This window comes from Protopterus annectens, chromosome 12.part0, assembly GCF_019279795.1.
Source record: "Protopterus annectens isolate FY-2018-M chromosome 12.part0, PAN1.0, whole genome shotgun sequence".
Lineage (NCBI taxonomy): Eukaryota > Metazoa > Chordata > Ceratodontiformes > Protopteridae > Protopterus > Protopterus annectens.
The window spans coordinates 1,199,778,200-1,199,805,822 of record NC_056746.1 but is presented as its reverse complement, the minus strand read 5'-3'; positions in this window follow the sequence as shown (position 1 = coordinate 1,199,805,822).

The window sequence follows — 27,623 nt, the reverse complement described above, 5'->3', positions numbered from 1 at the left end:
CACTTTGTAACAACTATCATTATGTATTAAGTAGTAATTTTATGTAATATGATTTTTTAAACAATTTTTACAATTAAATTCTATGTATAAATTATTATTATAAATGTTTTTATAATCTATGTTTTTACAATATGTTTTTTAACATATTTATAAGTACATATTTTTTACAATATATGTGCATATATAAATATGTTTTTAAAATATGTATTATTTCAACAAATATGCATTAGTTTTTAAGTAACAAGTCAGTTTAAACCTGATAACAAAGTGTTTTCTGCCTATTTTACTATATGCCTTTAAGACAAGCCAATTATTTATTCTAATTAATTGTTTAATGAGTTTCATTAAGATATATAAAGGGATTATGTGTAGGGGCATTTTATCTGAATAAGTCTGAATGATACTCAGATGAAAATGCTTCTAGTGCTAAGGATTTTGCATTAATAAAGAGTGGTTTGCATCTACAGGAGTTTCCTACTTTTATTCTGTGCCTTTTGGTTAAGTCCAGAACATTTTTTGGTGTTTGTGTTGACTTTCTGTACCCACTCCATCTTTGTTTGCCAGTGTACATGGAACATGGATATGCACAATATATGCACCCATGGATGATTGCTGGATGTGATATGATCTGTACTATAGTGTGCATGTGTTAGGAACAGGGTAGTATTCATAGTAATAATGGAATTTTGTAGCAGTTGGTAGTGTTAAAAGTAAAATGCAAATTAATAGACTAAAATAATTGTAGAAAGCTTTGTATATTACCTGTGAAGTTACTAATGTTCTCCTTTTTTTTCTCTGCCCCACCCCTTCTCTTCATTTTTTATGGATTTTTTAATCTTTTATTATTGTTATTACTTATATATAATCACATTTATTATTTTCTATTACTTTAAATGCTTATGTATAATTTTATATTGGTCTGTTGTTAAATACATTTTCATATGTTATTATTTATCATTGTGTTTGCAATTATATTATTATTTTTATAATAATTTCTTATATTGTTTTTTTTTCAACATTTTTCTTGCCCAGGGAGCTAGATGGGGTCAGTGTAACAGTGATATACACCCCACCTAGTGCTAACACCACTGAGGCTCTAAATAAACTATGCAATCACATGGGTGAGCTGCAGAGCAAATATCCTGACTTTGTACACATGGCAGCTGGGGACTTTAATAAAGCAGATATGAAAGAAGTACTCCCACACTACCATCAGTATGTGGACATTCCTACAAGGGGTGATAACATCCTGGACAAGGTGTGCATAAACCTAAAGCTTATAAGGCAGTGCAACTTCCACAAATGGGAAACTCTGACTATTATACCATTTTGCTATCACCAGCTTACAAACCTATACTGGTTAGAGAAAAACCCACAAAGAAATAAATCAGGGTATGGCCCAAGACAGCTACAGAGACCCTCCAAGACTGTTTGAAAGAACCAACTGGGATATGTTCAAGGAGGCAGCCACAGTGAATCTGCATCTGCACATTAATGAATACACTGAGGAAGTGATGGCATACATTTCAAACTGTGTTGATGAGGTAACAAATACCAAGAGAACCATTATTAGAGCTAAGCAGAAGCCATGGCTCAACTGTAAGGTATATGAGCTTCTGAAGGAGAGAAACACAGCTTACAGGGCTAAGGGCAAAGCAGCCCTAAGTGTAGCAAGAGGTAATCTAAGGAGGAGCAGAAAAGAAGCTAAGAGTGAGTATGGCAGAAAGGTATAGAGCCACTTTCAAGACATGAAGGATGCAAGGAGACAGTGGCAAGGCATACAGGAGACAACTGACTACAAAATCAGGTCAGCATAGTGTGAGGACAGCATCGAATTCCTGGGCAGTTTGAACATCTTTTTTAGTAGAGTCGATGAAAGGAACAACAGGTTGGCACTAAAGCTACCCACTGATGAGAAGGATGCAATACTCAGCCTCAGCACAGAGGAGGTAAGAAGAGAGCTAAGGAGAGTGAACACCAGGAAGGCTGCAGGCCTAGACAACATGCTGGACAAGGTGTTAAAAGGCTGTGCTGATCAATTATGCACAGTGCTCGAGGAAATATTTAAGACCTCTCTTGCTATGGCAAAAATATCCTCATGGTACAAGGAAACTAACATCATCCCACTACCTAAGAAAACCACTCCCTCTGGCCCTAATAACTACAGACCAGTCACACTGATATTCACTGCTATGAAATGTTTTGAGCGGCTGATCTGAAAGGATATTTCATCATGCCTACCTCCTGAATTTGACCCTCTGCAGTTTGCATACAGAGCTAACCATTCCATGGCTAATGCCATATCAGTAGCCTAAACATCTCCCTTGAGCATATAGAGAACAAAGACAACTATGTGAGGATGCTGTTCATAGACCTCATCTCTGCATTTAATACAGAGGTACCAATGCAGCTGATAGAAAAACTGGCACATTTAGGAATCAGTAAACATCTCTGTAACTGGATGTTGGACTTCCTGATTAAGAGACCACAGAGGGTATGTTCAGGTAAGAACACATCAAAGTGCATCACAATTAACACCAGGATTCAACAGGGATGTGTTCTCAGCCCACTGTTATTCACCATCCTAGACCCACAACTGCTATGCTAAGCACACGTCCAACTGTATCATTAAGTTTGCTGATGATACAACAGTCATGGGGCTCATCACAAAGAAGGATGAAAGGGCATACATTGAGAAGGTGGTGTCTCTGGTCAGTTGGTGCTAGGGGAACAAACTTGACCTGAATGTAAGCAAGATAAAAGAGATTATCATTGACTTCAGGAAAAGGAGGACAAACCACCCAGTGCTCAGGATTAATGGTGAGAGTGTGGAAAGGATTAAGAGTGCAACTGTGTTTACACATAATAAAGGATCTCTCATGGTCAGGAAATACCAGCCAACTTTGTCAAGAAGGTGCACCAACACCTCCACTTTTTAAGAAGGCTGATAAAAGCTAAGGTTCTTTCTCATATTCTCTCTACCTTCTATAGAGGTGCAATAGGGAGCATCCTCACCTGCAACTTCACAGTGTGGCTTGGATGCTGCACAGTTACAGAAAAGAAGGCACTACAAAGAGTGGTGAGGGTTTCAGAAAGGTAAAAGGTTCCATTCTTCCATCGATACAACATCTTTATTCTGCAAGAAGCATCCAAAAGGCCACCAAAATAATGCAGCACAACACGCATCCTGTGCATGGACTGTTTAAGCACCTAGTATCTGGCAGGAAATATCGCAGCATCCAATGCAGGACTACAAGATTCAGTAACAGTTTCTACCCTGAAGTGATTATACTTCATCTCAGGCACTAGTCCCAGGGGACTGAATACAAAATAAGTCATCTTTTTATTTATTTGTGCAGTATATACTTAACATATATTCCAAGTAAGTGCAATATTTATTCATCATATCCATAGTCAGTATTATTTAACTCACTCAAGTGCAATATTAGACAAATAACATAGGCATTTCAATCTGTAGTGTGTTTTGTATTACTTTAAATAGGGTAGTTAATTTAGCTCAGGGGAGGGTATTCATTTCGTATATGAGTGTTGGTAAATATCTCTGATCTTTCTTACATGTATTGGGAGTAGTATTGTATTTGTTAGTTATGTTTATTCCTCTACTTGTCTGTGTTGTTTCACTTTCCTTTGTAATCTCAAGAATTGAGCTGATACACGAAATTTTGTTTAGGCTACACGTGTGTAATTTTAAATGACAATAAAGTTTACTTTGACTTTGACCTTGATATTATTGTTTAATTTACTTAATTGTATTATTTCCATTTTTGGGTTATGTTTTATTTCATTATTGAATTTTAATTTAATTTATGTTATTACTGCAGCACAGCAGAGTAGGCCACTTCTCATGATCTGCCTACACTCACTCTACTGGTTACAGCACCAAGTCCCAGCACTTCTGGGCTACAGCCTGGTTGCAACCCCCCACAGAGCCCCTCACCTACTTGGACCCTCAGGTAGTTCTGCCCTAGAGGATAGATTTGTGGTTCCCTCTGGGAGCCGAGGCAGAGGGGGTGATTTTGTCACCCAAGCTGAACTGCCAGGTATGGTGCTTAGGATTGTGCACCACACAATTACTGCATGCCTACACCAAGTGGAGGCATTGCTCTCTATCTTCATCCTGAATAACTCAAGGATATGCAGATGTCAGACACTACAACTTCTGGTGCAGTGAGATGACAGTGATGATAGTCCAGTGGGTGAGGACTCGATTCTCACTGTCACCAAACGTGACATCTATAAGTTCTCAATCTCCCCATCCTCAACCCAGCCATGATGTTCACCCCTCTCTTGTGTCCTTAACCAACCATGTCTCTTGTCTTGTATGCCTTGTCCATCTACTGATGATTCCTCTCCTTCCCAACTTGTCTGCCCCAGACATGCCTATGTCCCTTCACCAACACTCCACTCTCTCCTTAAAATAAAAAAGGCACCTATCCCCCCAAAAAAAATATTTCATCCTATACATAGCTCTCCACTTTGCACATGTCTACACGACAGAATTAACTTGGTACAATTGGCCTCACAACACAACTACTTTGTTGTCACCCTCTCTCTGGAGGTGACAGTCCAAATCCAGCTAAGAATCTGTACATCTGCTCATTTGTTACTGTTGAAGAAATGGATATCTTTGTTTTTTACCTACACCCTTTATGCACATTCCTGCCCATCTTTCAATTTGTTTCCCCCCTGCTTGCTCCCTATTTCACTATTTTCCTATCTCCCCCATTTCTTTTCTTTAAACGGTGTGTGATGGTGTGTGATGCACAGCATCTGTTAGCAGTATTAAATGGAGTACTATTGGTTATACAAACTTTAATTTGATGCCACTACCATATAGCACCAAAACATGTCATTATTACTCCATTGCACAAACAGCTGATGGCACAAGTTCATAAATATCACAATTTATAATCTTGATGTACTCATAAGAGTATTTGAAAATGGCAGATATACCTGTATTTGAACCCAGTACCATCTGAATAAAAAAATATATACCATCAATGCATTTAACAGATGGTGCTTCAGAGTCAGTTTAGTAGCAGGTATATTTTATACATAGAACAGATAATTGCACAGTTAACTGCTGTTGCATACACCTGCTATTTAAGTAAATCTTTAAATATAAAACAAAACTTAGTTGAACAATTACTTAAATTACTGGACAGAAGAGAGAAGATTAATAATTAGCACTTTTGTTCCTTTTTTATTGTTAATGGAACTTCTTCAGAAATACAACATAGTGTTCAAATGAACCAATTTTAAAAACAAAGTTACTTTCTGCCAAAAACTACCAATAACCAGTCGCATACAATAACTGTAATATGTCATCAGTATCTATCTTAGACATTTTCGTTTGATTTATAGCTTCGTAAAACCATCAAAAATGTTTAATAAAAGAAGAAACATGCTTTAAAATGCAATGAATTAAAAATAATAAGTGATATGATCTAGAAACATTAAAGTACAAATACATGCTAAAATAGTTTCATTTTCAATAAACATTTTACATTTATACTTTGAACTGAGGCCTGGAAATGTATCTGCTTTAAGCGTAATCTTCCACTTTAATTCCTGGACCTCAAGGATATTATTACATCATGAAATGATAGCTTCCTGATTAACCTGTTCTAATACAGTGAAATTAAATTTCTAAAACCCCACACAAACAGAACTATTGCTAGCTAGACAGTTGTTAAAATCACCCTTTTTAATAGCAGCTAAAATCTGACATTTAGTATTGATTGTATAAATTGCATGTTAATTAACTGATTCTGTGGCTGGATGTGTTAATGCATTGATAATGAAGGCAGATGGTGCTATCACCATAACTTTTACAAGTGTTTATTATAGTTTTACATACATTCACTGATACTACTGCTGCTTACCATTGCTTTGCAAAGAGAAAGGAGGGAGATAGGACAGTGGTGAACTGGGAAGTAAGCAGGGGAAAAACAAAGTGAAGGGAAGGCAGAAGTGTGCAGGAAGGGTGTAGGTAACAGCTGAGCACATGTACATAATCTTAGCTGAATTTGGACTGTCACCTCCAGAGAGAAAGATATCAACAATGCAATTGTGTTGGGAAGCCAAATGGACCAAATGAAGAGTGTCAAGTAGACATGTATGAGAAATGGGGACCTATGTATGGGACGATATATATATATATATATATATATATATATATATATATATATATATATATATATATATTTATATATTTATTTATATATACATATATATATATATATATATATATATATATTTTTTTTTTTTTTTTTTTTTTTTTTTTTTGGACAGGTGCCTTTTTTCTTTTTTAAGGAGAGAGAGGAATGTTGGGGAAAGGACAGAGGCATATTTGCAGCAGGCAAGTTGGGAAAATGAGGAAGCATTTGCAGACAAAACAGACAAGATAAGAGACAGGGTTGGTTAAGAACACAGAGAGGTTGAGCACCATGGTTGGGGTGAGGGTGGGGAGACATCAGGCATGGTAACAGTGTGACTCCAGTCCTCACCCAGTGGACTGTCAGCACTGTTCTATCACTGTTCCACTGACTGCAGTGCCTGACTTGTGTGCAGTTTGTCGTACCAGGATGGAAAGCAGGTTCTCCTTCCAGAGTAGTCATGTGCCTACAGTCTGGTGCACAAGCCTATGCACCATACCTGGCAACTGCTCTAGGGTGATCTATCCTCTGGGGCATAACTACCTGAGGGTCCAGGTAGATTAGGAGCAGCAGAGGGCTGCTGCCAGGCAGCAGTACAGAAGTGGTGGGCCTTGGTATTTCAGCTGGTGGAGCGAGTGTAGGCAGACCATGAGGAACCGGCATACCCTGCTGTGCTGTGGTAATAACATAAATAAAGTTAATAAAACAAGAGCCAAGGTTTGTCGGAGGACACCACAGGAGTTGTGTTGCTAGCGTAAGCATAAAAAATGTCTACATCCAAAAAAGTAAAGCACAACCAGCATTTATTTTCACATTATATACTATAAATAAAATTAAAATACAATACTGAAATAATGCATAACCCAAAAAATGGAAACAATACAACTAAAACTAAAACAAAATCAGTAATAGTATAAATTAGTATAAAAATATTAAATGATATAATTACAAACACAATGATAAATAATAACAAATGAAAAAAGTATTTAACAACAAAGCAATATAAAACTATATATAATAAAAAAACATAATAAATAATAAAATATAATAAGAATTATTATTAATAATATAAATATTAATAATACTAATGATAGTAATAATAGTACTACTGCTACTACTACTAATAATAATAATAATTAAGAAACCATAAACAAATGAAGATAAGTGGTGGGTTGAGAGAAGAAAAAGGAATACATTAGTAACTTCACATACAATATTCAAAGCTTTCTACAATTAATTTATTCTGTTACATTTTACTTTTAACACTGCCAAATGCTAAGAAATTCCTTTATTACTTTGAATACTACCCTGTTCCTTACACATGTACACTATAGTATAGATCATATAACATCCAGCAATCATTCACGGGTACATATGTTGCACATATGCATATCCCATCTACACTAACTACACTTGACAGCAGGCCATTCAAGCCACAGGCATAGAGGTTTGCACTTAAAATGCTATCATGATGAAAATGTAACTGTAGTGCATTTTGATTGATGAAAACCTAAAACTGTATTGTAAACAACTAAGTTTTATACTTGGGAAGTGTGGTATTTGAACCCACAACCAGTGACTACTGTAATACTGTATTTTTCCTTTGGAATACAATGTAATGCAGGCATTCTTTCCTTTTGCACTTTATAGATTCATGTTTACTGCTATCTGAGAATGCGCACCTGTTGCTTTGTGTTACAGACCATACTTCTCGACTTTTTAGAGCAGGATATCTGCACACATCATAAAATAATGGGGGTACAATGACTCATAAATAGGAACATATTTTAAAAATTGCTCTTACACACATGGAAAGTTGCATAGGATTTGTGTTAACATACATTTTGATACTTTACATTTCCCAGTTATAATGATAACAATCTTCAGCAGGCTATTGCTGTCCCTAGTTTACAGGTCTTATGTTACATTGCAATATTGATGTATATCTTAACAGTACTGTATAGTTGGGAAGTGAGGGTTTTGAACTGACGGCCCCTGTCTAGTCTGTAATACTGGACTGTTGTTTTATCCTACAGACTAATGCATGCATAGGTTTCCATTATAATCGACAAATGCTTACTCAATGTGATACAAATGTTTAACACAATGAGCTGTATTTACTGTTAAGACAGTGCAGTCATGCAGCGGTAGTGCTGTTACCTCACAGCAAGATGTTCCCCAGTTTGATTCTCAGCTGGAGTGCCTTCTGTGAGGAGTCTGCATGTCCTCCCTGCGTTCATGTGGGTTTCTTCCAGGTGCTACGTTTTCCTCTTACAAAGACATGCGTCTGGAGCTTTTCTCCCCGGGCCTCCACTGAAAATTGGCTTTGTTCCAAGTTGGACTTTCCTGGTAAACAAATGTTAAATAAATGAATAAAAATAAATATAAATATTAATGCTACAACAACAGTACTGTTTGGATGCATACATATCACTTGCATCTCGCATCCTTGCCAATTTTGCATTAAATTCACAGATTTAGTAATCTATCAGCATCAGCTGTGGAAAAAGCAGAACACAACAGAATAGCATTAAGAACATCAATCCTGAACAAAAGCAGCTGCTAACTCTTAAAAGTAGTGCCTATAAGTGATACTTACAATTCTGTGGAGTGCCACTAGTCTGCCATTCCTCGATCCAATGGCCAAGGGTATCCCACTTCCTCATCTTCAGGTAGCAGCAGTGATTCCTATACTGTTTGCCACTGTGGAGGATACTGGTAGCACTGAACAAATCCCAGGCCAAACTATACCATACATCTGATTTGTAATCGGATCATGACAGTGCTCCTGCAAAAGCTGGGGACCATACTCATTCACCAGAAATCCAACAAAGACTTTGGACTCTTGCACACCTCACCTTTGAGATCATAATCTCAAAACCTCTCCATGAACGCCAGCCATCTCTAATGCTGATGAAGACCAATCTATAATGATGATTCCCACCAATTTTAGTTATGACAGATACTGAGCATACGCACTTTCGAATTTTGCAATATTTGAAAAAGGTGCGTGTAGCTTAATATCTCACAAACACATACAATGTGTTTACATGATGGTAACCAATAAAGAGATGTTAACCTATACAGATATTAACATATAAGTACATAAATGAAACTAGATTAGTGTGTCAGCCATCAGAAAAATAATTATAATATCAGGAATATTAAAAGTAAAACTCCGCGTGATCAGACCACAATCTTCTTCTTCAGGAATATTAAGTCAGCTGCTATAATTGAGGGAAAATATAATGTGAAGTGGGGCAACATTAAAAAAGACAGATGTTTGCTGTAATAGAACCCTGTACCTTATGTATGGTAGTCCTATACTACAAGCTCTTGCCAGAAGAAGAATGAAAAAACTACATGTCTATATTTAATTTCATTGCTATCTAATGCAAGGTCACATTACTAAAATGCAGGTTGCAATCCTTGTATTCAAACCCTGAACATCTGCAGCCACAGGAGAAGCTATCTCTTAGATTAGTATTCATCCTGAGGTTCATGATGTTAAATGCAGAACAATTTCATTTAGCGAGTTTGCGCCATGCACATTTACCTTAAAAGAATGCACCCTGTGTCTATTTTTAGATATCTGGGTCCAGTCTGCTACCTAGGTGGTCCAATCATGCACAAGAAACAAAACAAACCAGTTGCTCCCGGAAAAATAGACCAATTTAATGCACAAACACACCTCAATGAAGTGGGATAAGAATGAGATTAATTATTTAGATGTTCAACTTTCTAAAGACTGTGTGGGGAGAAGATTTGTTAGTCAAATTTATAGAAAATCAACTTTTTCGAATTGTTATTTGCATTATGAAAGCTGTCATCCACCCCATCAGAAGAAAGGTTTGGTAAAAGCTCAATTTATTCGACTGACCAGAATGACCTCTGAGGATGATACTTATTTTAGGGAGGCTGACAAACTTACTGAAATGTTTTTGGCTAGGGGGTATCCTGGTGTGCTTATTGAGGAAGTGTATTTTGAGGTGCGAGACAAAAAAAATAGAGGTTTCTATCTCCCTCTATTATGTAACGTTGGGACTAATACCCTTGTAACGGATAGGGAGATTAAAGCTGGAGCTAGTAATTTTTCCCTTGTTTCTTTTATTACTACATATACCCCGGAATGTTCAAACATTTTTAAAATTTTGAGCACATACTGGCATGTTTTTTCTGTTTATAAAGAACTACAAGGGGTTTCTAAAGAGGGAGTAAAAATGGTTTACAGAAAAGGGAGATGTTTCAAAGAAATATTGGAAACAGTAGGTTAAGACAATAAATGGGTTTCTACAAGAAAGAACAGTACCCACAAATGTGGTTCTTGTAATTACTGTAGGTTTTTAATAGAACGTAACAAGGTCTATGTAAATGGAAGGAGGATTTCTATACATTTCTTTAATAATTGTAATACTAGGGACCTTGTTTATTTAGTTTTGTGTAAAAATCGTAATTGTTTCAATGTTGGAAAGACTCAGCGTAGGTTCAAGTCTGATTTTATGAAGCCGGCAGTTGGTGTTATAATAGATGATATCAGCAGGCCATGTGGGAGATAAGTGGTTGGTGATCTGCTTGAAATGGATGTGTGTACAAGCACAAAAATACTGCAAAACTATGCCATTAGAAAAGTCAAGTTTGGGATACATACTTCTACTCTCTTTTATGGACACACAAACACAAACACACACACACGCATACACAGTAGACTGCAGTGAGAATAGAACCCCTATCTAAGTACAGAGACTACAGAACACAGTACTTAATGCTCACACCATGGCACAAGTCTGATTTTAACAGGACTGCAGCCGGTTTTATAGTAGATGACATCAGCAGGCCATGTGGGGGACAAGAGTTTGAAGGCCTGCTTGAAATAGATGTTTTGCAAGCACAAAAACACTGCAAAAAGATGCCATCTGAAATGTCATTTTGGGATACACTCTTCTAGTCTCCCTTATGGGCACACACACACAGTTGACTGTAGTGAGAATAGAGCATCTACCTATCTAAATATAGAGACTACAGAACACAGTACTTAATGCACACACCACGGCACAAGTCTGAGTTTAACAAGACTGCAGGCAGTTTTATAGTAGATGACATCAGCAGGCCATGTGGGGGACAAGAGGTTGAAGGCCTGCTTGAAATAGATGTTTGTGCAAGCACAAAAACACTGCAAAACCATGCCATTGGAAATGTCATTTTGGGATACACACTTCTAGTCTCCCTTATGGGCACACACGCAGTTGACTGTAGTGAGACTAGAGACCCTACTTATTTTAAGTACAGATAATACAGAACACATTACTTAATGCATGTTCCATAGCACAAGTCTGTTTTTAACATGACTGCAGGTGGTCTTACAGTAGATGACATCAGCAGGACCTGTGGGGTACAAGAGGTTGGAGGCCTGCTTTAAATGGATGTTTGTGCAAGAACAAAAACACTGCAAAACCATGCCATTGGAGAAGTCAGTTTAGGATGCTAATTTCTATTCTCCTTTATGGACATACACACACACACACACACACACACACACACACACACACACACACACACACACACACACACACACACTGTCTGCTACAGTGAAAACCAAACCCCTACCTATCTAAGAACTCAGACTATAGAACCCAGTACTTACAAGCACCACAGCACAAGTTTGAGTTATTTAAGACTGCAGGTTCCCCACATGACATCAGCAAGTCATGTGGGGAACAACATCTTTGGAGGCCTACATAGGCACATTGCTCTTTAGTGTCATATGAGACTAGTAGTCTAACAGTAGTATACTATTTAGAAGCCTAGCTATGTAACAACAAAAGTCCCTTTATTGAGCATATTTGGCTGAGTTTGGCAGTGCAAACCTATGAATGAACTAAATGACCCTGTCCTCGAGGGAGCACACAACATTATATATTACACCTTGTTTTGTGTTTGATGTATCTGTTGTAAAAATAAGGAGACCTCAGGGCCATACTGATTGTTGGTGTGGTTGGAGGTGGAGAAACAAAAAAATGGATGGATATTAAATTTATGTACATATGGTTATATTGTGACCTCAGTTTGCAAGGTTTCCACATGTAGTCTTAGGTCAGACAAATAATCTGGGAAATACAGAACAATAAGAAGACAGAGCTGAGTATGTAATGTAATAGTTAGCCATAGCACAAATGTGATGCTTCTTGCTCTAAGTGTACACACATGCATGTTTTACTCTTTTACCTGCTTGCGTGTAGGTAAGCAGTGCACAAATGTGAGGTGCATTGCTAACATCTGAGACTTCCTATTATGTAATAAATGTATACCTGGTATTATAGCCCACTCCTAACAATACTCCTATCAATTTCCAAATTACTAACAGCAATAATTGAATGTATCTGATTTCTGTTGTTGGCAGTCTGACAAATCTTATCTGCTTTTTCCGTTTCTGTAATGCTGTGATTCACACAAACTAGTTAGCTTTATCATAAATCTTTCCTACATGTGGCATGCCATGCAAATGTGGAATTAAAATAAAGACAAAGATAATAAAAGTATGGGACACAGTGTCTGTAAACACACACTATCTATTGATAGTACACCTCCAAAATTTCTACTTATATCAGGATTAGAACCTGCAACAACAATACCACTTCAGCAAAGAAGATGGCTGCCTTAGTCTATTTTGCCTGAGAAGCAGCTTACCAGAACAGAACTAGGGTTATTCACCACACATTCAACTGCATAAAAATGTGCACTGCTATCAAACCATGGACTGTATATTGTACAAGTACTTCTCTGTATTATATTTCGACATAGAGCAGTTAGTAGACACACAACCTATCATAATTATGGTTACAAATATACATCTCTCTGTCTTACGAGTGTTTGTTGTTAATTCATCAGTTGCCTAACACATATAATGTGTAAGTAATATTATATATTTGTCCTTAAAATGTGAGAGGATATTAACTGTGACATAATCTGTTATGGCAGGTACAAGGGGACATTCCTGTTTTGGGGGGTGGGGGAACAAAGCACGGCCACTTTTAGGACACAAACAAGTCTGAAGTCAGAAACTGCAATGTGTAGCCTCACTATCTAACTTCTTTCTCTTGAATTATGTACCAGTATTCTGCTGAGGTAGGATTGTGTGAGTTTCATGCCAGAGTCCTACTAATTACAAATGGAAACATATTAGTAAAATAAGTGTCTGTAGTCACATGTTAATTTAATTTCTGTACAAATCCACCACTATTTGCTTGCTTATTCTACCATGTTAATACATACAAGGATATGCCATAATACTCTTCAAAAACACAGTCTGGGTTCAGAACTTATCTTGCAAATGCAGCGATTGACACACCTTTAGTCCAGAGCTGATTCTGTCTGATGCAAGCAGTACACAGCCAATACATGGGTACGAACAGGTTGTGCGAGTTGCCTGGCATCAATTTTAATATATCTATGTGGGTAGAAGAAAGATATTAGGTCCCTAAGTAGTTAGTGAATGTGCTATGCATTTTCTTTTAGTCAAAGCAAGGGCATACTGAGCATGCCTATGTCTGCTTATATCGACAGAAGCTGGAGGTTCCTCATCCGAGCCCTCCTGCAACTGTGGCTGTGGTGACCTAGGCATTGGTGGGAGGATGTGTCCCTTCCCCTTGCTTATCTTGATGCAGCTGTCCCCACAGGATCAGTTGTGGAACATAGCACATACTGTGAATATTTGTGTACATATGCATGGAGTATACTGTAATGCTCCACCAGATACATCTAGGCAATGGAACCATGATCTCAGAAGCCCAAACACACACACTATGATGTTTCGAGTTTGTATGTGTGGCTCATTATGGTGTTCTTCTGTGGGTGGGTGTGCACTTATGATGTATGTCATCATCTACAGTTCCAGGGATTAACCAGCATCCCCCAGTAAATGACCCTGTGAGATGTCTGCCCTAGCAAACATCTGGTACAGCTGTGATGTATGCCAAATATGGGAGTCATAATAACTGCCAGAGTTGCTAGCACACATATTCAAGATAATCGCATGGGCATTGCACACGACTTGGCAGTTGATGCAGTGGTACCCCTTGTGGTTAATGTAGATTCTATCCTACTCACCAGGTGGTGCCTTGATGTGTACATGAGTGCAATCTATGGTATCCAGTACTTCAGGGTAGTGTGCTACATGATAGAACTGTTGCATATTGCTGGCCCTCTCCTTAGAAAAAAGTACCTGTAGCTAATATTCTTAGGGCTACACATACCTTATTTTCCATTGGGATGGGTCCCCTAGGTTGGCTCTGGCTCTGAGTTGAGGCCGGCAGAGCTCACAGAGTTCTTGTAATTTGTCCCTGTCCACCCTGTAGCACTCTACAATCTCCAGCTCATGTAGCACTTGGAAGGTTACCATGGGTCTGAACACTCTTCTCCTTCACAACCTAGGCCTGTTGTCAGCAGTACCAGCAGCATTGGCTTCAGTCTGTAGCAAATATAGATGCAGAATAGCTGCAGAAGTCCATAGCATTATATCAGTTAAAATGTTCATGTCTCTACTCCAATGGTATTGAAGTATTCAGGGAAATATGAATATAGGCTACATGGATACTTTATACATTTGTTGAATAGGTACAATGTGTGGGGTTGGCTAATTAAAATAGAGTTCACCTGCTTAAGCTGTAATTAGCATGATTTAAAAGGCCTGCTTGAGTGCTGAGTAGTGCACTATGTGCAACATCTCACAGCTTCATGCAATATCGGATAAATAAGGTAAGAATAAGAAAAAGGTATAATATTGTGAAAACATGGAAAATAAAATGTGCAGATAAGCTTGCACATCTTATACTTGAACCCAGGACCATTGACATCATAGCCCTACACATACAGGTGCTGCCACAGGAATAGTTACATAGCAAGCCTTTTATTGCTTCATTTTCTGCTGGTGTGCTAAGCGCATCAACGTGCAAACATGTTAAGAGAAAAAAAAATGGATGCTGACACACTCCTGATGTCATCATTCAATGGTGACATCCATTGGAAACATAAACACCGTGTAGATCCCACAAAAAGTGAACATCCCTACAGGGTTCTTTTGTCGGCCTTATTTGCAAAATGACCATGCTGATGTAAGCAGGGCAACTGCATGGGGACACAATATTGTCAACACAAGGCATGGTATTACTTTCGCTATATATGTGATACAGAACACATTATGCTTTTAGACGTTATATTACTCTGTTTTATCAGTTTCAAATATTTTAGAAGCTTACATTATGTACATGTTTACTATTAATTTGGGGGTGGGGGACCAAAGCTACATTTATGTCAAGGCAGTTAAAATGGCATTTTTATTTTGGAGACTGATTTTCTAGCATCCACAAAATATAACTAGATATATGTTTTACTTGTTAAAGTCAATTCTGTCAAAATTTAAGTACTTTACTTCCCCATGCTTCTGTGTGGACTCCTGTACTCTGAAATTTTCGACGTACACTACTAACATTTACAAGGAGTCCACAGTTTCATTGCAGCTTGTTGGATTGCTCAATCATGTTGATTTGCTTCATTAGCATAAATTTCAGCTACTTATGCTGAAATGTGCATTCCACGGAGGTTTCCATATTTCTGCATGAGTGCACAGGATTGCGTGCCCTTACATGGAGTTTACTGAATTTAAAACTTGCCTTGCCCCTGTATGCATTGCACCATGATGTGCACATGGTTAAAAATGATCATGTAGGCTTTATTGAATCCCCCCCAAGTATCTTTTTTATTACATTCCAGACCTTCCATTTCTTAATTAGGGACCTTATTTTACATTTTCTGATATTTCTTAATTCCAATTATTTAATGCCATGCATTATCTTTACTACTTCACTCATTATTCCTTTATCTATATAGGACATTCTATAATTTGGTTATACCTTTCTTGGCTACAATCAAGAGAAAAACAGACAAGATTTTTCCCAGGATTCAATAAAATCCATGTAGGCTCTGTGTATAGCCTGTATGGAATGTATCTGTGTGCATGGCCACGGTTTCTCCTCAGGAGCAAGCCATACATATTAACTATAGTGCACTGTCAAGGGAGATCACAGCAACATGAATACTGAATCTATGTAAGACTGACTTTACATGCTATCGCTTAATTCTGGACTATCCAGAAAAATTTTGGATAGTTGGTGAGCAAGGCACAAAGCCTTTGGCCCATTAATCTGGATTGAAAGATGTACCAGACATCTTATATTATTAAACTGAAATTTTATTTATTTATTTTTGTATATGTGCTGCGTAGTTATGTTTAGTTTTGCATGAATATACATCAGACATCCGCTAGACATCTGAAAACAGAAACTGGATGTAGTCAATGTAAATAATTTTTAATTTTGTTTTTTTTTTCCATGTGCTTGTTTGTGAGATGCGGTGCTTCGCTTAGCTAGGCGTAGCACTGTGTACTTAAGCAGCAGACATCTAAAAATAGAAACCAGATGCATTTAATGTTGCATTTTTTTTTACATGTGCTTGTTCCTGTGATGCAGTGGGTTGCTTAGCTAGGTGTAATTGGATGTATTTAAACAGTACACATCTGCTAGACAGCTAAAAATAGAAAACAAATGTATTCAGTTATTGTCAGTCTGCCATGCTTAACACCGTTCAGACCCACACAGTGAAGCTGCGCTACACTTACAGGCACCTTCCCAATATATCTGCAGATATTTCAGTTACTTGCACTATCCCAGTGTCTAGATAGGTTGAGTCATGACCTACAGTGTAGTAGATCCTGGGTAGTAATGCTTTTTACATATAATGCTGTGAAACTGTATCAAGTGACTGAAACATCGGTTGAGTTTAAATTAAATAATTGTTATATTTAGAAATGGTCAGAAAAGCCTCTCATTGCTATGCTTCACTTAAACATGGATTTGCGAGCTTAAGCAATGCTAAATGATGCAGCATTTTTTTAAAGTTACAGTATGATTTACAAAGGTGAGAATACAGCCTATATAAAGGTTGGTCGGTAGGAATTTCACATAATTCCTTGCAGCCTGACCTTGACTGTGGGTATGTCTGCTGAAGTTGGTGAGGTAGCATGCTTTGGAGCACAAAAATGTGGGGTGTACAGGAGTCCAAAGTTTTTATTGGACTCCTGGTAGAGAGATATGGACCCCGGCTGTTACAGGGCAAGTATGAGTGCTCAGAGTACAAGTCTGAGGCCTAGGATCATTTGGCCAGGGACCTAACCAGTGCTGTTGGTATCCCCTGCACTGGTGAGCAGTGCTGCCACTACTATGACAACCTGAAGCATAGGAACAGAGGAACCTTGGACACCTGGGTCCAAGATGTTAGAGATGGGAACACCCCACAGATATGTAAGTATGTTTTCCAGTAATTTATAAATATTCAAGCTGAATGTGTGCAAAACAGATATGCATAATGGTTTGCTTCTCTTACCACAGCTTCAGAAGACAGGACTCGGAATGTACAGTCCCATGCTGGGTGTCTGGCCAAGATGAGGCAAGTGTGTGGTAAGTAAGAAAATCATCTAAGTAATAACTTAATGCATAATTTAATACAGTAAAGCATTATTACAATAAAGTAAATACAGATGTTGCAGTCCTAACAGTCAGGTATGACATACCACCAAACAGGCATGCAGTACTGTGTAGCATAACTTCAAACCGTCAGTTAATGTTGTGGTCTACCCATATTAAGAGTCACTGTTCTGTTTTGCTCATTGTCTGAAATATGTTGTAGGTTGCACTCAATAAATGAACAGTGTATATAGGTTAGTTAACAGAAGTCCTAGATAGCTATCTATGGTCTAAATGCCAGAGTTGAAGCAACATTAATCAATACATTTTAAAAGCTGATGGTGCTTTGATAAGTAAAGTTGCAAATAGTCTTCACTATTCCTGTATTCACTGCATGTGTGTTGTAATCTGACATAAGTCAACTGTTGCATGTAAATGAATAAAGAATGCACCAACAAATGTCAGAAATAAATGTAGTGCAATACCCAGAGGTTCAAGCCTGTGTTCTGCTCATTTTGTCTGACATAATGCTGTATATTGCACTCAGTATATAAACATGGTATATGGCTAAGTTAACTGATGTCCTGGACAGCTATTCATGTATCTAAATGCCAGATTTGAAGCAACACTATCAATAAAGTTTGAAAAGAGATGATGCTTTGATAACTAATCTTTTCAAAAAAGTGTTCATTATTCCCGTATTCACTGCATGTATGTTCTAATCTGACACCAGTCAACTCTTACATATGAACTAATATATAATGCACCAACAAATGTCAGGAATAAATTAAGTGCAATACCCAGATTAAGGGGGGCCAAGCTTGTGTTTTGATAATTTTTAAATATGCTGTAGGTAGCACTCAGTGAATGAACAGGGTATACAGGTAAGTTAAAAGAAGTCCTACACAGCCATACGTGTGTAAATGCCAGATTTCAAGCGACATTAAGCAATAAAGTGTAAAAGGGATGGTGCTTTGATAAGCAATGTTTCCAATAAATGTTTCACTATTCCTGTATTCACTGCATGTGTATTCTAATCCGACACCAGTCAACTGTTTCATGTGTATTAATAAATAATGAACCAACAAATGACAGAAATTAATGTAGTGCAATACCCAGATTAAGGGCCAACCTTGAGTTCAGATATTTTTTTCGGAAATATGATGTAGATAGCACTCAGTAAATGAACAGGGTATATGGGCAAGTTAACAGAAATCCTAGACAGATGATACATGTTTGTAAATGCCAGATTTGAAACAACATTAAGCAATAAAGTGTAAAAGGAGCTGGTGCTTTGATAAGTAATGTTTTCAAATGAAGTGCTAATTATTCTTGTGGTCACTGCTTGTGTGTTCAAATCAGATACCAGACACAGCTATGCATGTGTGTAAATGTACGATTTCACACAACATGTTGCAATAAAAGTTTTAAAGGAGACGGTGCTTTGAGAATTCATTATATTCAAATAAAGCACACGTTATTCTCATAGCCACTGCTTGTGGATTCTAATCCCATGGCAGCCAACTGAGAAATGACAAGCTGTCTAATGTAATTATTGTGCACGAACATACCTCTCAACTGTTACGATTTTTGCAAAATGCAATGACTACTGGCCCATATGTCTGGTCCTCGATTTGCAGATATCTGACATTACTTGAAATGCAATTTAATGGCAAATCTGTTATCAGAACAACTTACTACTAATGTATGAGCACACTATGTAAAAATGTTCCCTGTAGTTGCATTTGGTAGGGCTTGGCCCAAAAAGTCCCATGCTAACAGTTTGAGAGCTATGTACGTGCAACATCATCTATACGATATTAGCAGTCACTGTTCTCACAACTGAAATCTACATATGTAGAAGTATATAGTAGTATTCTGTGTAGTTATATTAACTGTGAAGTTACTAATGTTCTTTTTTCTCTCTTACCCCACCCTTCTCTTCTTTAATGTTTTCATTACATTTATTATTATGATTTGATGTTAATACATTATTTGTAATTATTTCTTATGTTGGCCTTATGTATAATTTAATATTGCTTTGCTGTTAAAATACTTTCATTTACATTATTTATTGTTGTGTTCCTTATTATATTCTTTTCTATTTCTTTCCATTACACAATATCATTTTCTATTATGTTATTAATTCATTTGTTCGGTTATGTTTATTTTTATCTTATGTTTATATTTAATTTCTTACAGTGCAACAAGGTAGGCCAGTTCCAGGTGATCCACCTACCTTGGCTTCCCTGGCTGTGGCATCAGGGTCCAGCACATTTGGGCCACAGCTTGGTGGTGCCCCTCTCTACAGCCCTTGCACTACCTGCCCCATCAGGTAGCTCCACAACACAGGCTGGGGGTAGTCCTCCCTGTGGGAGTGGAAGTGGAGGGGTGATTATGTCACCCATGATGAACTGCCAGGCATGGGGGATGGGCTGCTGGGCCAAACTGTTCGAACATGACTACACTGGATGGAGAGCATGCTGTCCATCCTGGTGGGGCAACCTAACCCCAGGTGCTGGCATCAACCACTGCCTCCACAGGAGCAGTGAAGGTGCAGTGCTGACAGTCCCATGGGTGAGGACTTGAGTCACACTGCTAATAAGTGTGATGGCCATGGGACTGGGATTGCACAACACCCTCCCCAACCAAGGTGTTCACCCCCCATGTTGTGTCACACACAAACCGTGTCTGCTGTCTCTGTCTGTAAAAGTTTCCTCACCTTTAAAACATACCTCCCCCACACACATACCTATGTACCTTCCTCAACATTCCACTCTCACCTTACAAAAAAAAAAAAAAAGAAAGAAAGAAAATGGGCACCTGCCCCCCCCCAAAAAAATATCATCCCATACATAGCTCTTCATTTCACACACGTGTCCACAGACACACTTAATTTGGTTCATTTGGCTTGACAACCCAATTATGTTCTCCTCACCCCTTTCTCTGGGGGCAACAGTCCAAATTCAGCTACAAAAATCTGTCAAAGTTCACAGTTGTTGCTGTACAAGAAATGGATAGCTATGGTTCTTGCCTACCCCCTTCCTGCACGTACTTACCTGCTTTTACTATGTTTTTCCCCATGCTTGCACCCCATTTCACCACTGTCCTATCTACCCATTTTACATTCTTTAAAGATTGTTTGCATGACTCTGTGCAATGTGCAGAGCTGCTAAACTAAGCTAAATGGCACTATATTAATATATGTTTGTCTAAAAATATTAATCATGTTCAAAAAGTACACCTGCTCCCTAGTTCAAACCCAAGATCATTGCACCTGCAGAACAGCGCATCAACCCACCAAGCCACCCAGCTGTTAATTAACACATGTGTTTTAAGCAAAACATAGTAATTGTCAAGTTCCCATCATTAAACACATTAAGCAATGCAGCAAATCTGCTATGAGATTAATAGAAAAATAGTAGCGTTACTAGGCTTCAGGTAGAGAAATACATCAATGTAAACCCATACATATAACAATAGATATAAGTGAGGTATCTAACAGTAGGTAACTGTGCAGTTATATCTACAACATGTAAAAATACACCAGCTACATGAGTAATGGAAAAATAAGAGTGTAACAGTGTCTCTGGTAGAGAAATACATTACTATAAAGCCATACACTTAAAAATAGCTGCTAGTGAGCTATGTAATAGCAGGTAAGTGTGCAATTACATGTACAGCATGTAAAAAGAAATTTGTTATAACAATGACTTGGCAGCCTAATCTGTTAAATGCTGCCAAAGCATTAATCTATGGTCCTGGGTTCAAATACAGTTGTGTCTAGCATTTAAAATACATGTTTGTGTACATCATCAGTATAAAGTCTGTATGTATGACTGTATTGTCACCTATTTATCCACCAAAAGCAGAACAGATGGGATGTCTGCTTCTAAATAATGGCAGACAAAGGCCTTCAGATAGGACCACATTTAAATTATTCCTATTGCAGCACTAGAATGTGCATAGAATGTCAGGTCATGCATCGGTATGAATTCCCAGAGGATTTGCAGTATGTAATTCAAATGAGACCCAGTCATAGCAGACTTCAGCCCACAGTGATTTTCTAGCGATATTACGAACAACCACAGCAGCACAAGTTACATACACATATGGAGGTCATGCTAGAAGCAAGGGTTGCCAGCACACACGTTTCAGATTACTACAATGACATAACACATGACTTGGCAGCTATCCGACTGGTTGACACACTGGTTATTGTACCCCCTACCTTGTTCTAGGATACAAGAAGAATGTTTCCCTCCACTCTGTTAATGATACCTTGGGCTAACATACTTACCTTAAACACATACATTCCAAAAGGAGGGAGTTCCCTCAATCAGGCTCTGACTGTACACTAAGGCTGCCACAGGTCACACAGTTACACAAGTGTTGTTACCCTGTGCATTCTGCAGCCTCTCTGCCTATGTCTATTGCCTGTAGCAGCAGCAGCAGCTTCAGCCTGTAGCACACATGTCTGTATGTAACAAGTAGCTGCTATAAACATCCACTCTGTGCTGACATAACCCATACCCCAGCAATTATAAACCCAAATGCGAGAAAGAGGATGGAATCTACATTGAGGCCTTACATATTGCTGAGTAGTTGTATGGATTGGCTGATTGTATTGCAAATCAGCTGCGTACACTGCATGTAGCATTCCTGAACCATAGATTGGTTCAGAGGAAATCAGCTGTTAATGAGACCCATCTTAAAAAGGCAAACACCTAGCTGGGGGAACAATTGTGTATGAGAATTAGTTTGTATGCTGAATTTGTTCACACAGTACTCATATAGCTGTGTTTTTCAACAGAGGAGCTTTGTACTCCATCAGGTATGTAACCATTTTGTTTTCAACATGATGCATATGTTTGAATATACTTAGGGGGCATGGGGATTACATCAGTATGCCTTTCTTAGAACTGTACTGATGACATGCCATTAATCTCCAGCTGTGTTACACCTAGAGAGGATGTAGAGTACAGTAAGGGTTTAATGCTCTGTACAGGTCTCTTGCATCTCCTGGATACTTCCTTTGTTAGCAGTTGTAGTGGTACTCTGATGTTTGGATGGCACTGTTATTTATACATATGTTATGGGTGGGGATTTCCCCTGCTATAGGGCACACTACAATAGACTCCGTGCTTGTTGTGTGATCATAAGCGAGTATCTGTCATGCACAAACAACAGTGAGTCACTATTTCTACTATCCTACTTGTTTCCACAACCTCTATATGTTTGGCACACTGTTAATTAAGAAATATGTAATCAAGTGGGGAATACAAATAGTTTGCTTTATTGCTGTATCTCCACATACTGTACCCCAATATATACAATCCTGACATGTGTTCTCATTGAACTGTATGTCAAGAGATATCATGCATGCCAGATGATGTCCACCTTTCACTGAGGCCAAAAATAACCTCATCATTGAAGCCTTGAGACAACATCACTAAGTCCTGCTGACCAGAGGGAGGGCAAATAGGCAGGAGCGTACAGCCTTCTGGGATGAACTGGTTCACAACATTAGTGCTGTGGGTCACTAGAATTGCATATATGAGCAGGCATGACATCATGTGATAGATATGATCAACTTGACGCACAGACATGCAGCAGACATAGCCATGGATCCTCAGGTCACTGATAGTGGGCCTGCAGTAGAACAGTCGATGTCAGCCACTGAGGAATTCCTGGTGAACCTTGCAACACAGGACAGCTCCCAGTCATCCATCACCCCATATGTTGTGGATGGAGGTGCAACCATTTCCACTCAAGAGGAGCATCCAGGTATGCTTAGTTGAAGCAGCACTGGAATACCGAGGCAGTCAACATGTCAGGGTGCACATAGTGTTACATGGGTATCAGCTGCCTTTTTAAGCTCATGCACAGTCTGTGACTTGCATACCTGTTAATATAGCAGCTAATGTAAATGTGAGATATTTTGAAGTATTAGCCCTGTTACATTGTCACATGTGCTGCTGTGTACATTACCTCTCCCTCACATTTTTTCAGGACCATCAGATATAGAAAGAGGTCATGCTCCTGCTGCTGGTAAGTACAAAACTGTTTTGTCAGAGAGCTAGATTTAGTTCACTGTATTTGCTCAAGTGTCATCACAGGCCTGCTGGCTGAATTGATGTACTGTCTACATGATTGCAAACTATAGAGATATTTTCTGACTGTTCACAGTTTAGACCCATACCTATGCCTTGTAAGTGTGACCACAGAGATTGGTTTGACAACATTGTCAGGACATTACAGATTGCCATAACTGTCAACAGTGCAGAGTTTTGCATAATGTCAACAGTGTACATAATTTATGTTTTGCTCATGAGAGTCCTGTTTAAAGAAAATAATGTCCTCATGGCCTATTGCTTGAGGTTGTGGGTTATACAACTGTGTAATAGTACACAGCTTAACATATATTGCAACATAGTACTGCAGAGCATAGTAGTGCAGGCAGTGGTGGCTGCTGACTTCAAATCAAAGGGGGGCTGCAGGAGACAGCTGAATGGGTGGGGTCAATGGGAATGGGTATGGCCAACTAGAAAGGGGAGGAGCTATGATCAAAACCACAAAAACTGTAACTTTAATTAAATACGCTGCCCTGTGTGCCAAACCATCATTATGAGAGTCCAATCAAGAAAAGAGGAAAGTGTAGAAGAAAAAAATATTTCAATCCATTGGCTGCATGGCAGCTTACTTAATATCTAGATGGAAACAAAAAGGTTGTGAGGCATGAAAAAATAAATTACTTTTTAAATACATTACTGGAATTCTAGTCAAAATCAAGTATAAGAAAAACAAGTAGCACTCATCTCAAACCACTTCTCCTTGTACTCCAGTTCTAATTATAATTTATATTCAGCTTTATTAAAGTACCAAGTAACATGCTGAAAGTGGCAATCTCTGTGATACCTCCACTTGTAAAAATGTTTCTTATCCAAAAAAAGACATGCTGCCTGACAACAACTATCTACTTGTTTCATGGGGAAAACATGATCAAATTAAAAAATGAAAAGCAAACAGGAAACAAGCTCAGCATACATTGCTTAAAGGATTACTGCACAGGATATGGACCACACATGATAGATTGGCATTCAGTTTAGTTTGCAGGTGTAATGAGTTCTTAAAATAATGTAATCCTGTCCTTTACTACAAATACTGTCATATGCATTTCAATACCCAAGGCTTATATGTTATCTAGTTATGTAAGTATTCTCTGCATGGCAACAACATAAAGGCTTTCAATGTTGGAAATTCGTTAACAGTATGCTTATTAAAACTTACTTGCATTTTACAATCCCAGACAAGCTTACCAGATGGTCTTTAAAGCATTGCTACTTAAACACAGAGCAACAGGCACTTTCTGAATAATAAGCATAAATCAACAGTATAAAAATATGACAGAAACCAGAGCATTCCGCAAAATCAAGGACAGATGAAAAGCCATTGTAGAACTTGTGTCTACCTTGGATGGGGGATAGTCTGCACATTTACACTGCATAACTGTTTCTTGTCTTGCTTGGACACATCCTGAGTCACTACATGGAGGAGTGGGGTACAACAAGTATGTCACAATTTGAAATGTCTCTGGCTGACTGTGATGGCCCTGACACATTTGTCATACCTCTCAACAAGAAATCTGGACAAAGCCATACATAGACATGGGACAAAGGCCCAAAATTAAGGACAAGTTTTAAATATTGCTCTTATAAACTTAGAAAGATAATAGAATAGTAGGTCTTGCATTAGTATGAATTTTCTGAAGGGTATGAAATCTGAAAATGAAATGTCTGTCATTATTTTCTAACTTCAGTCTTTAATGATTTGCCACTAATTTGCCAAAAAAACACAATTTTATGAAAAATGGACCAAAAATGTGATTCAAAAATATAAAATAGCCACACAATACAGCTGGGAACCTGCAAAGAATGGACACTTTTTAATATTAGTACTGCTAACTTGAGCAGCTGACAAAATAAAAGAATCTACATGCATTTCTGAAATAAAAGCAATCTATAACTGATTATTACAGTTATTTATTAATTGTAAACCCTCCATGTTTTCTTCCAAAATTACAATTTTGTGGAGAGATTATTAGGGGAAGAGCAACATTTTGAGCCAAAATTGGGTACAGTTGAGAGGTTTGGATATGCCTAATTCTATAAAGCAATTTATTTGCACGTACCTCTCAACCTGTTAATGCAGGAAATCTGGGCAAGGCCAAATATATTGGGGGAACATATAAACAGTACTAAAAATTGCTGTTGTATAAACTGAGACAGTTGATAGAATAACAGGTCTTGCTTTAGCATGCATTTTTCTGAAGGTTATGAAGTCTGAAGCTCAGTGTCTGTCATTATTTAGTGACTTCATTCCTAAATGATTTGGCAGAAAACCACAAATTTTATGAGGAACAAACCAAAAATAAGAAGCAAAAATCTCTTCATTCTGCAAAAATCTGGACAGTTGAGAGGTATAGTTTAGCCGGGGCTGTCTGAATTTGCTGCCCCCCCTCACAAAATCATGGTCAAATGGAGCTGCCCCCCTACAGCCATTCCAATGAACCATTACTTGGCTATTTCACCCCATTTACCATAAACACTAACCAGGAAAAGCTGAAAAACAAAAACCATAAACGTTAATGTGCATACTGCTTTACTTCTGCAATGATTTGGACTTCATTTGAAAGTTGTATTTTGCATTTTACAGCGCAAACACTAATAGATATCATATCTGCTAAACAAAGCAATGCAGTCTCATAATGAAAACAGACTTAGCATTAAACCTTCTCTGCCCTTGAAAACTCACATTCACTGAAACAGCATTGAAATCCACATTCAAAGAAAATACATTTTGCCAGTGGCAGATTAACTTTGGATTTGGGCTGTTTTCAAATCACAGGCCCCTTGCACATGAAACATACACATGCTTTTTCATACACCTTCCTGATTGTATTGAATTATATTCCTTGTACAATACAGTACAGTTTTAGAGGTTGTTTTAAATTTGTTTTGAAAATTTTCCAGTAAACAATGAAACAAAATGCATGCACTAGTAATGACAAAACTGCCCAATTCAGAACATTTCCATCATAAAAATCTACTCAAACGTCTACAGTCTACCAGTATTGGTACATATGCACAATCTCTAAAGTAAAAGTCATCTAAATAATTCCACAATAAAGAGATCTGTAACTAATGAAGAGGTTGCTGCTAGCAAACAACTTTGTATTTCATTGTTTCATCTACAAATAAAGTGCCTGTTACTCTTGAGGAAAAAAATGCCTATCTTACACTAAAAAAATGATAAGCTAGCAATATTGCAATAGGGAATGGACAATAAACTGATAACAGGTTCATAGTTACTAGGTATCTTCACCAAAAAGGAGTTCAGCATCCACCCCCCTTTGCACAGTACAGTATCAGCAATGCTTCTATCTACTGTGGGAGTAGAACCCACAGCCTTATGCATCAAAAGGAAGTATACTACCTGTTATGCTATTAACAAGGCAAGCAGACTCAGCATAAGCAGCACTAACTTTTTGCTCCCTTGCATCTCTCAGCTCCTTGTAAAATCTACTCACTCAGCTGTATCTCTGAACTTACAGCACAAAGAAATCTGGAAAAAGCCAAAGTTTGTTGTGGGAGGGGACAAAAGCCCCAAAACCCGGGACACATGTTAAACATTGCTTGCATAATGTTGGAAAGTTGCTAGAATAAAATACTGTGTTACCACCATATATAGCCCTCAAACATATTCAGTGAATTCAGTTCTTACCTTAGCTCTCAACCTTAGCACAAAAAATCTGGATGAAGCCAATAATGGGGGAATACAATCCCAAAAATAGGGACAATTTTCAAATATCCATCTTATACACTTAGAAAATTGCTAGAATAAAAGCTTTTGCATTACCATGCACTTTCTG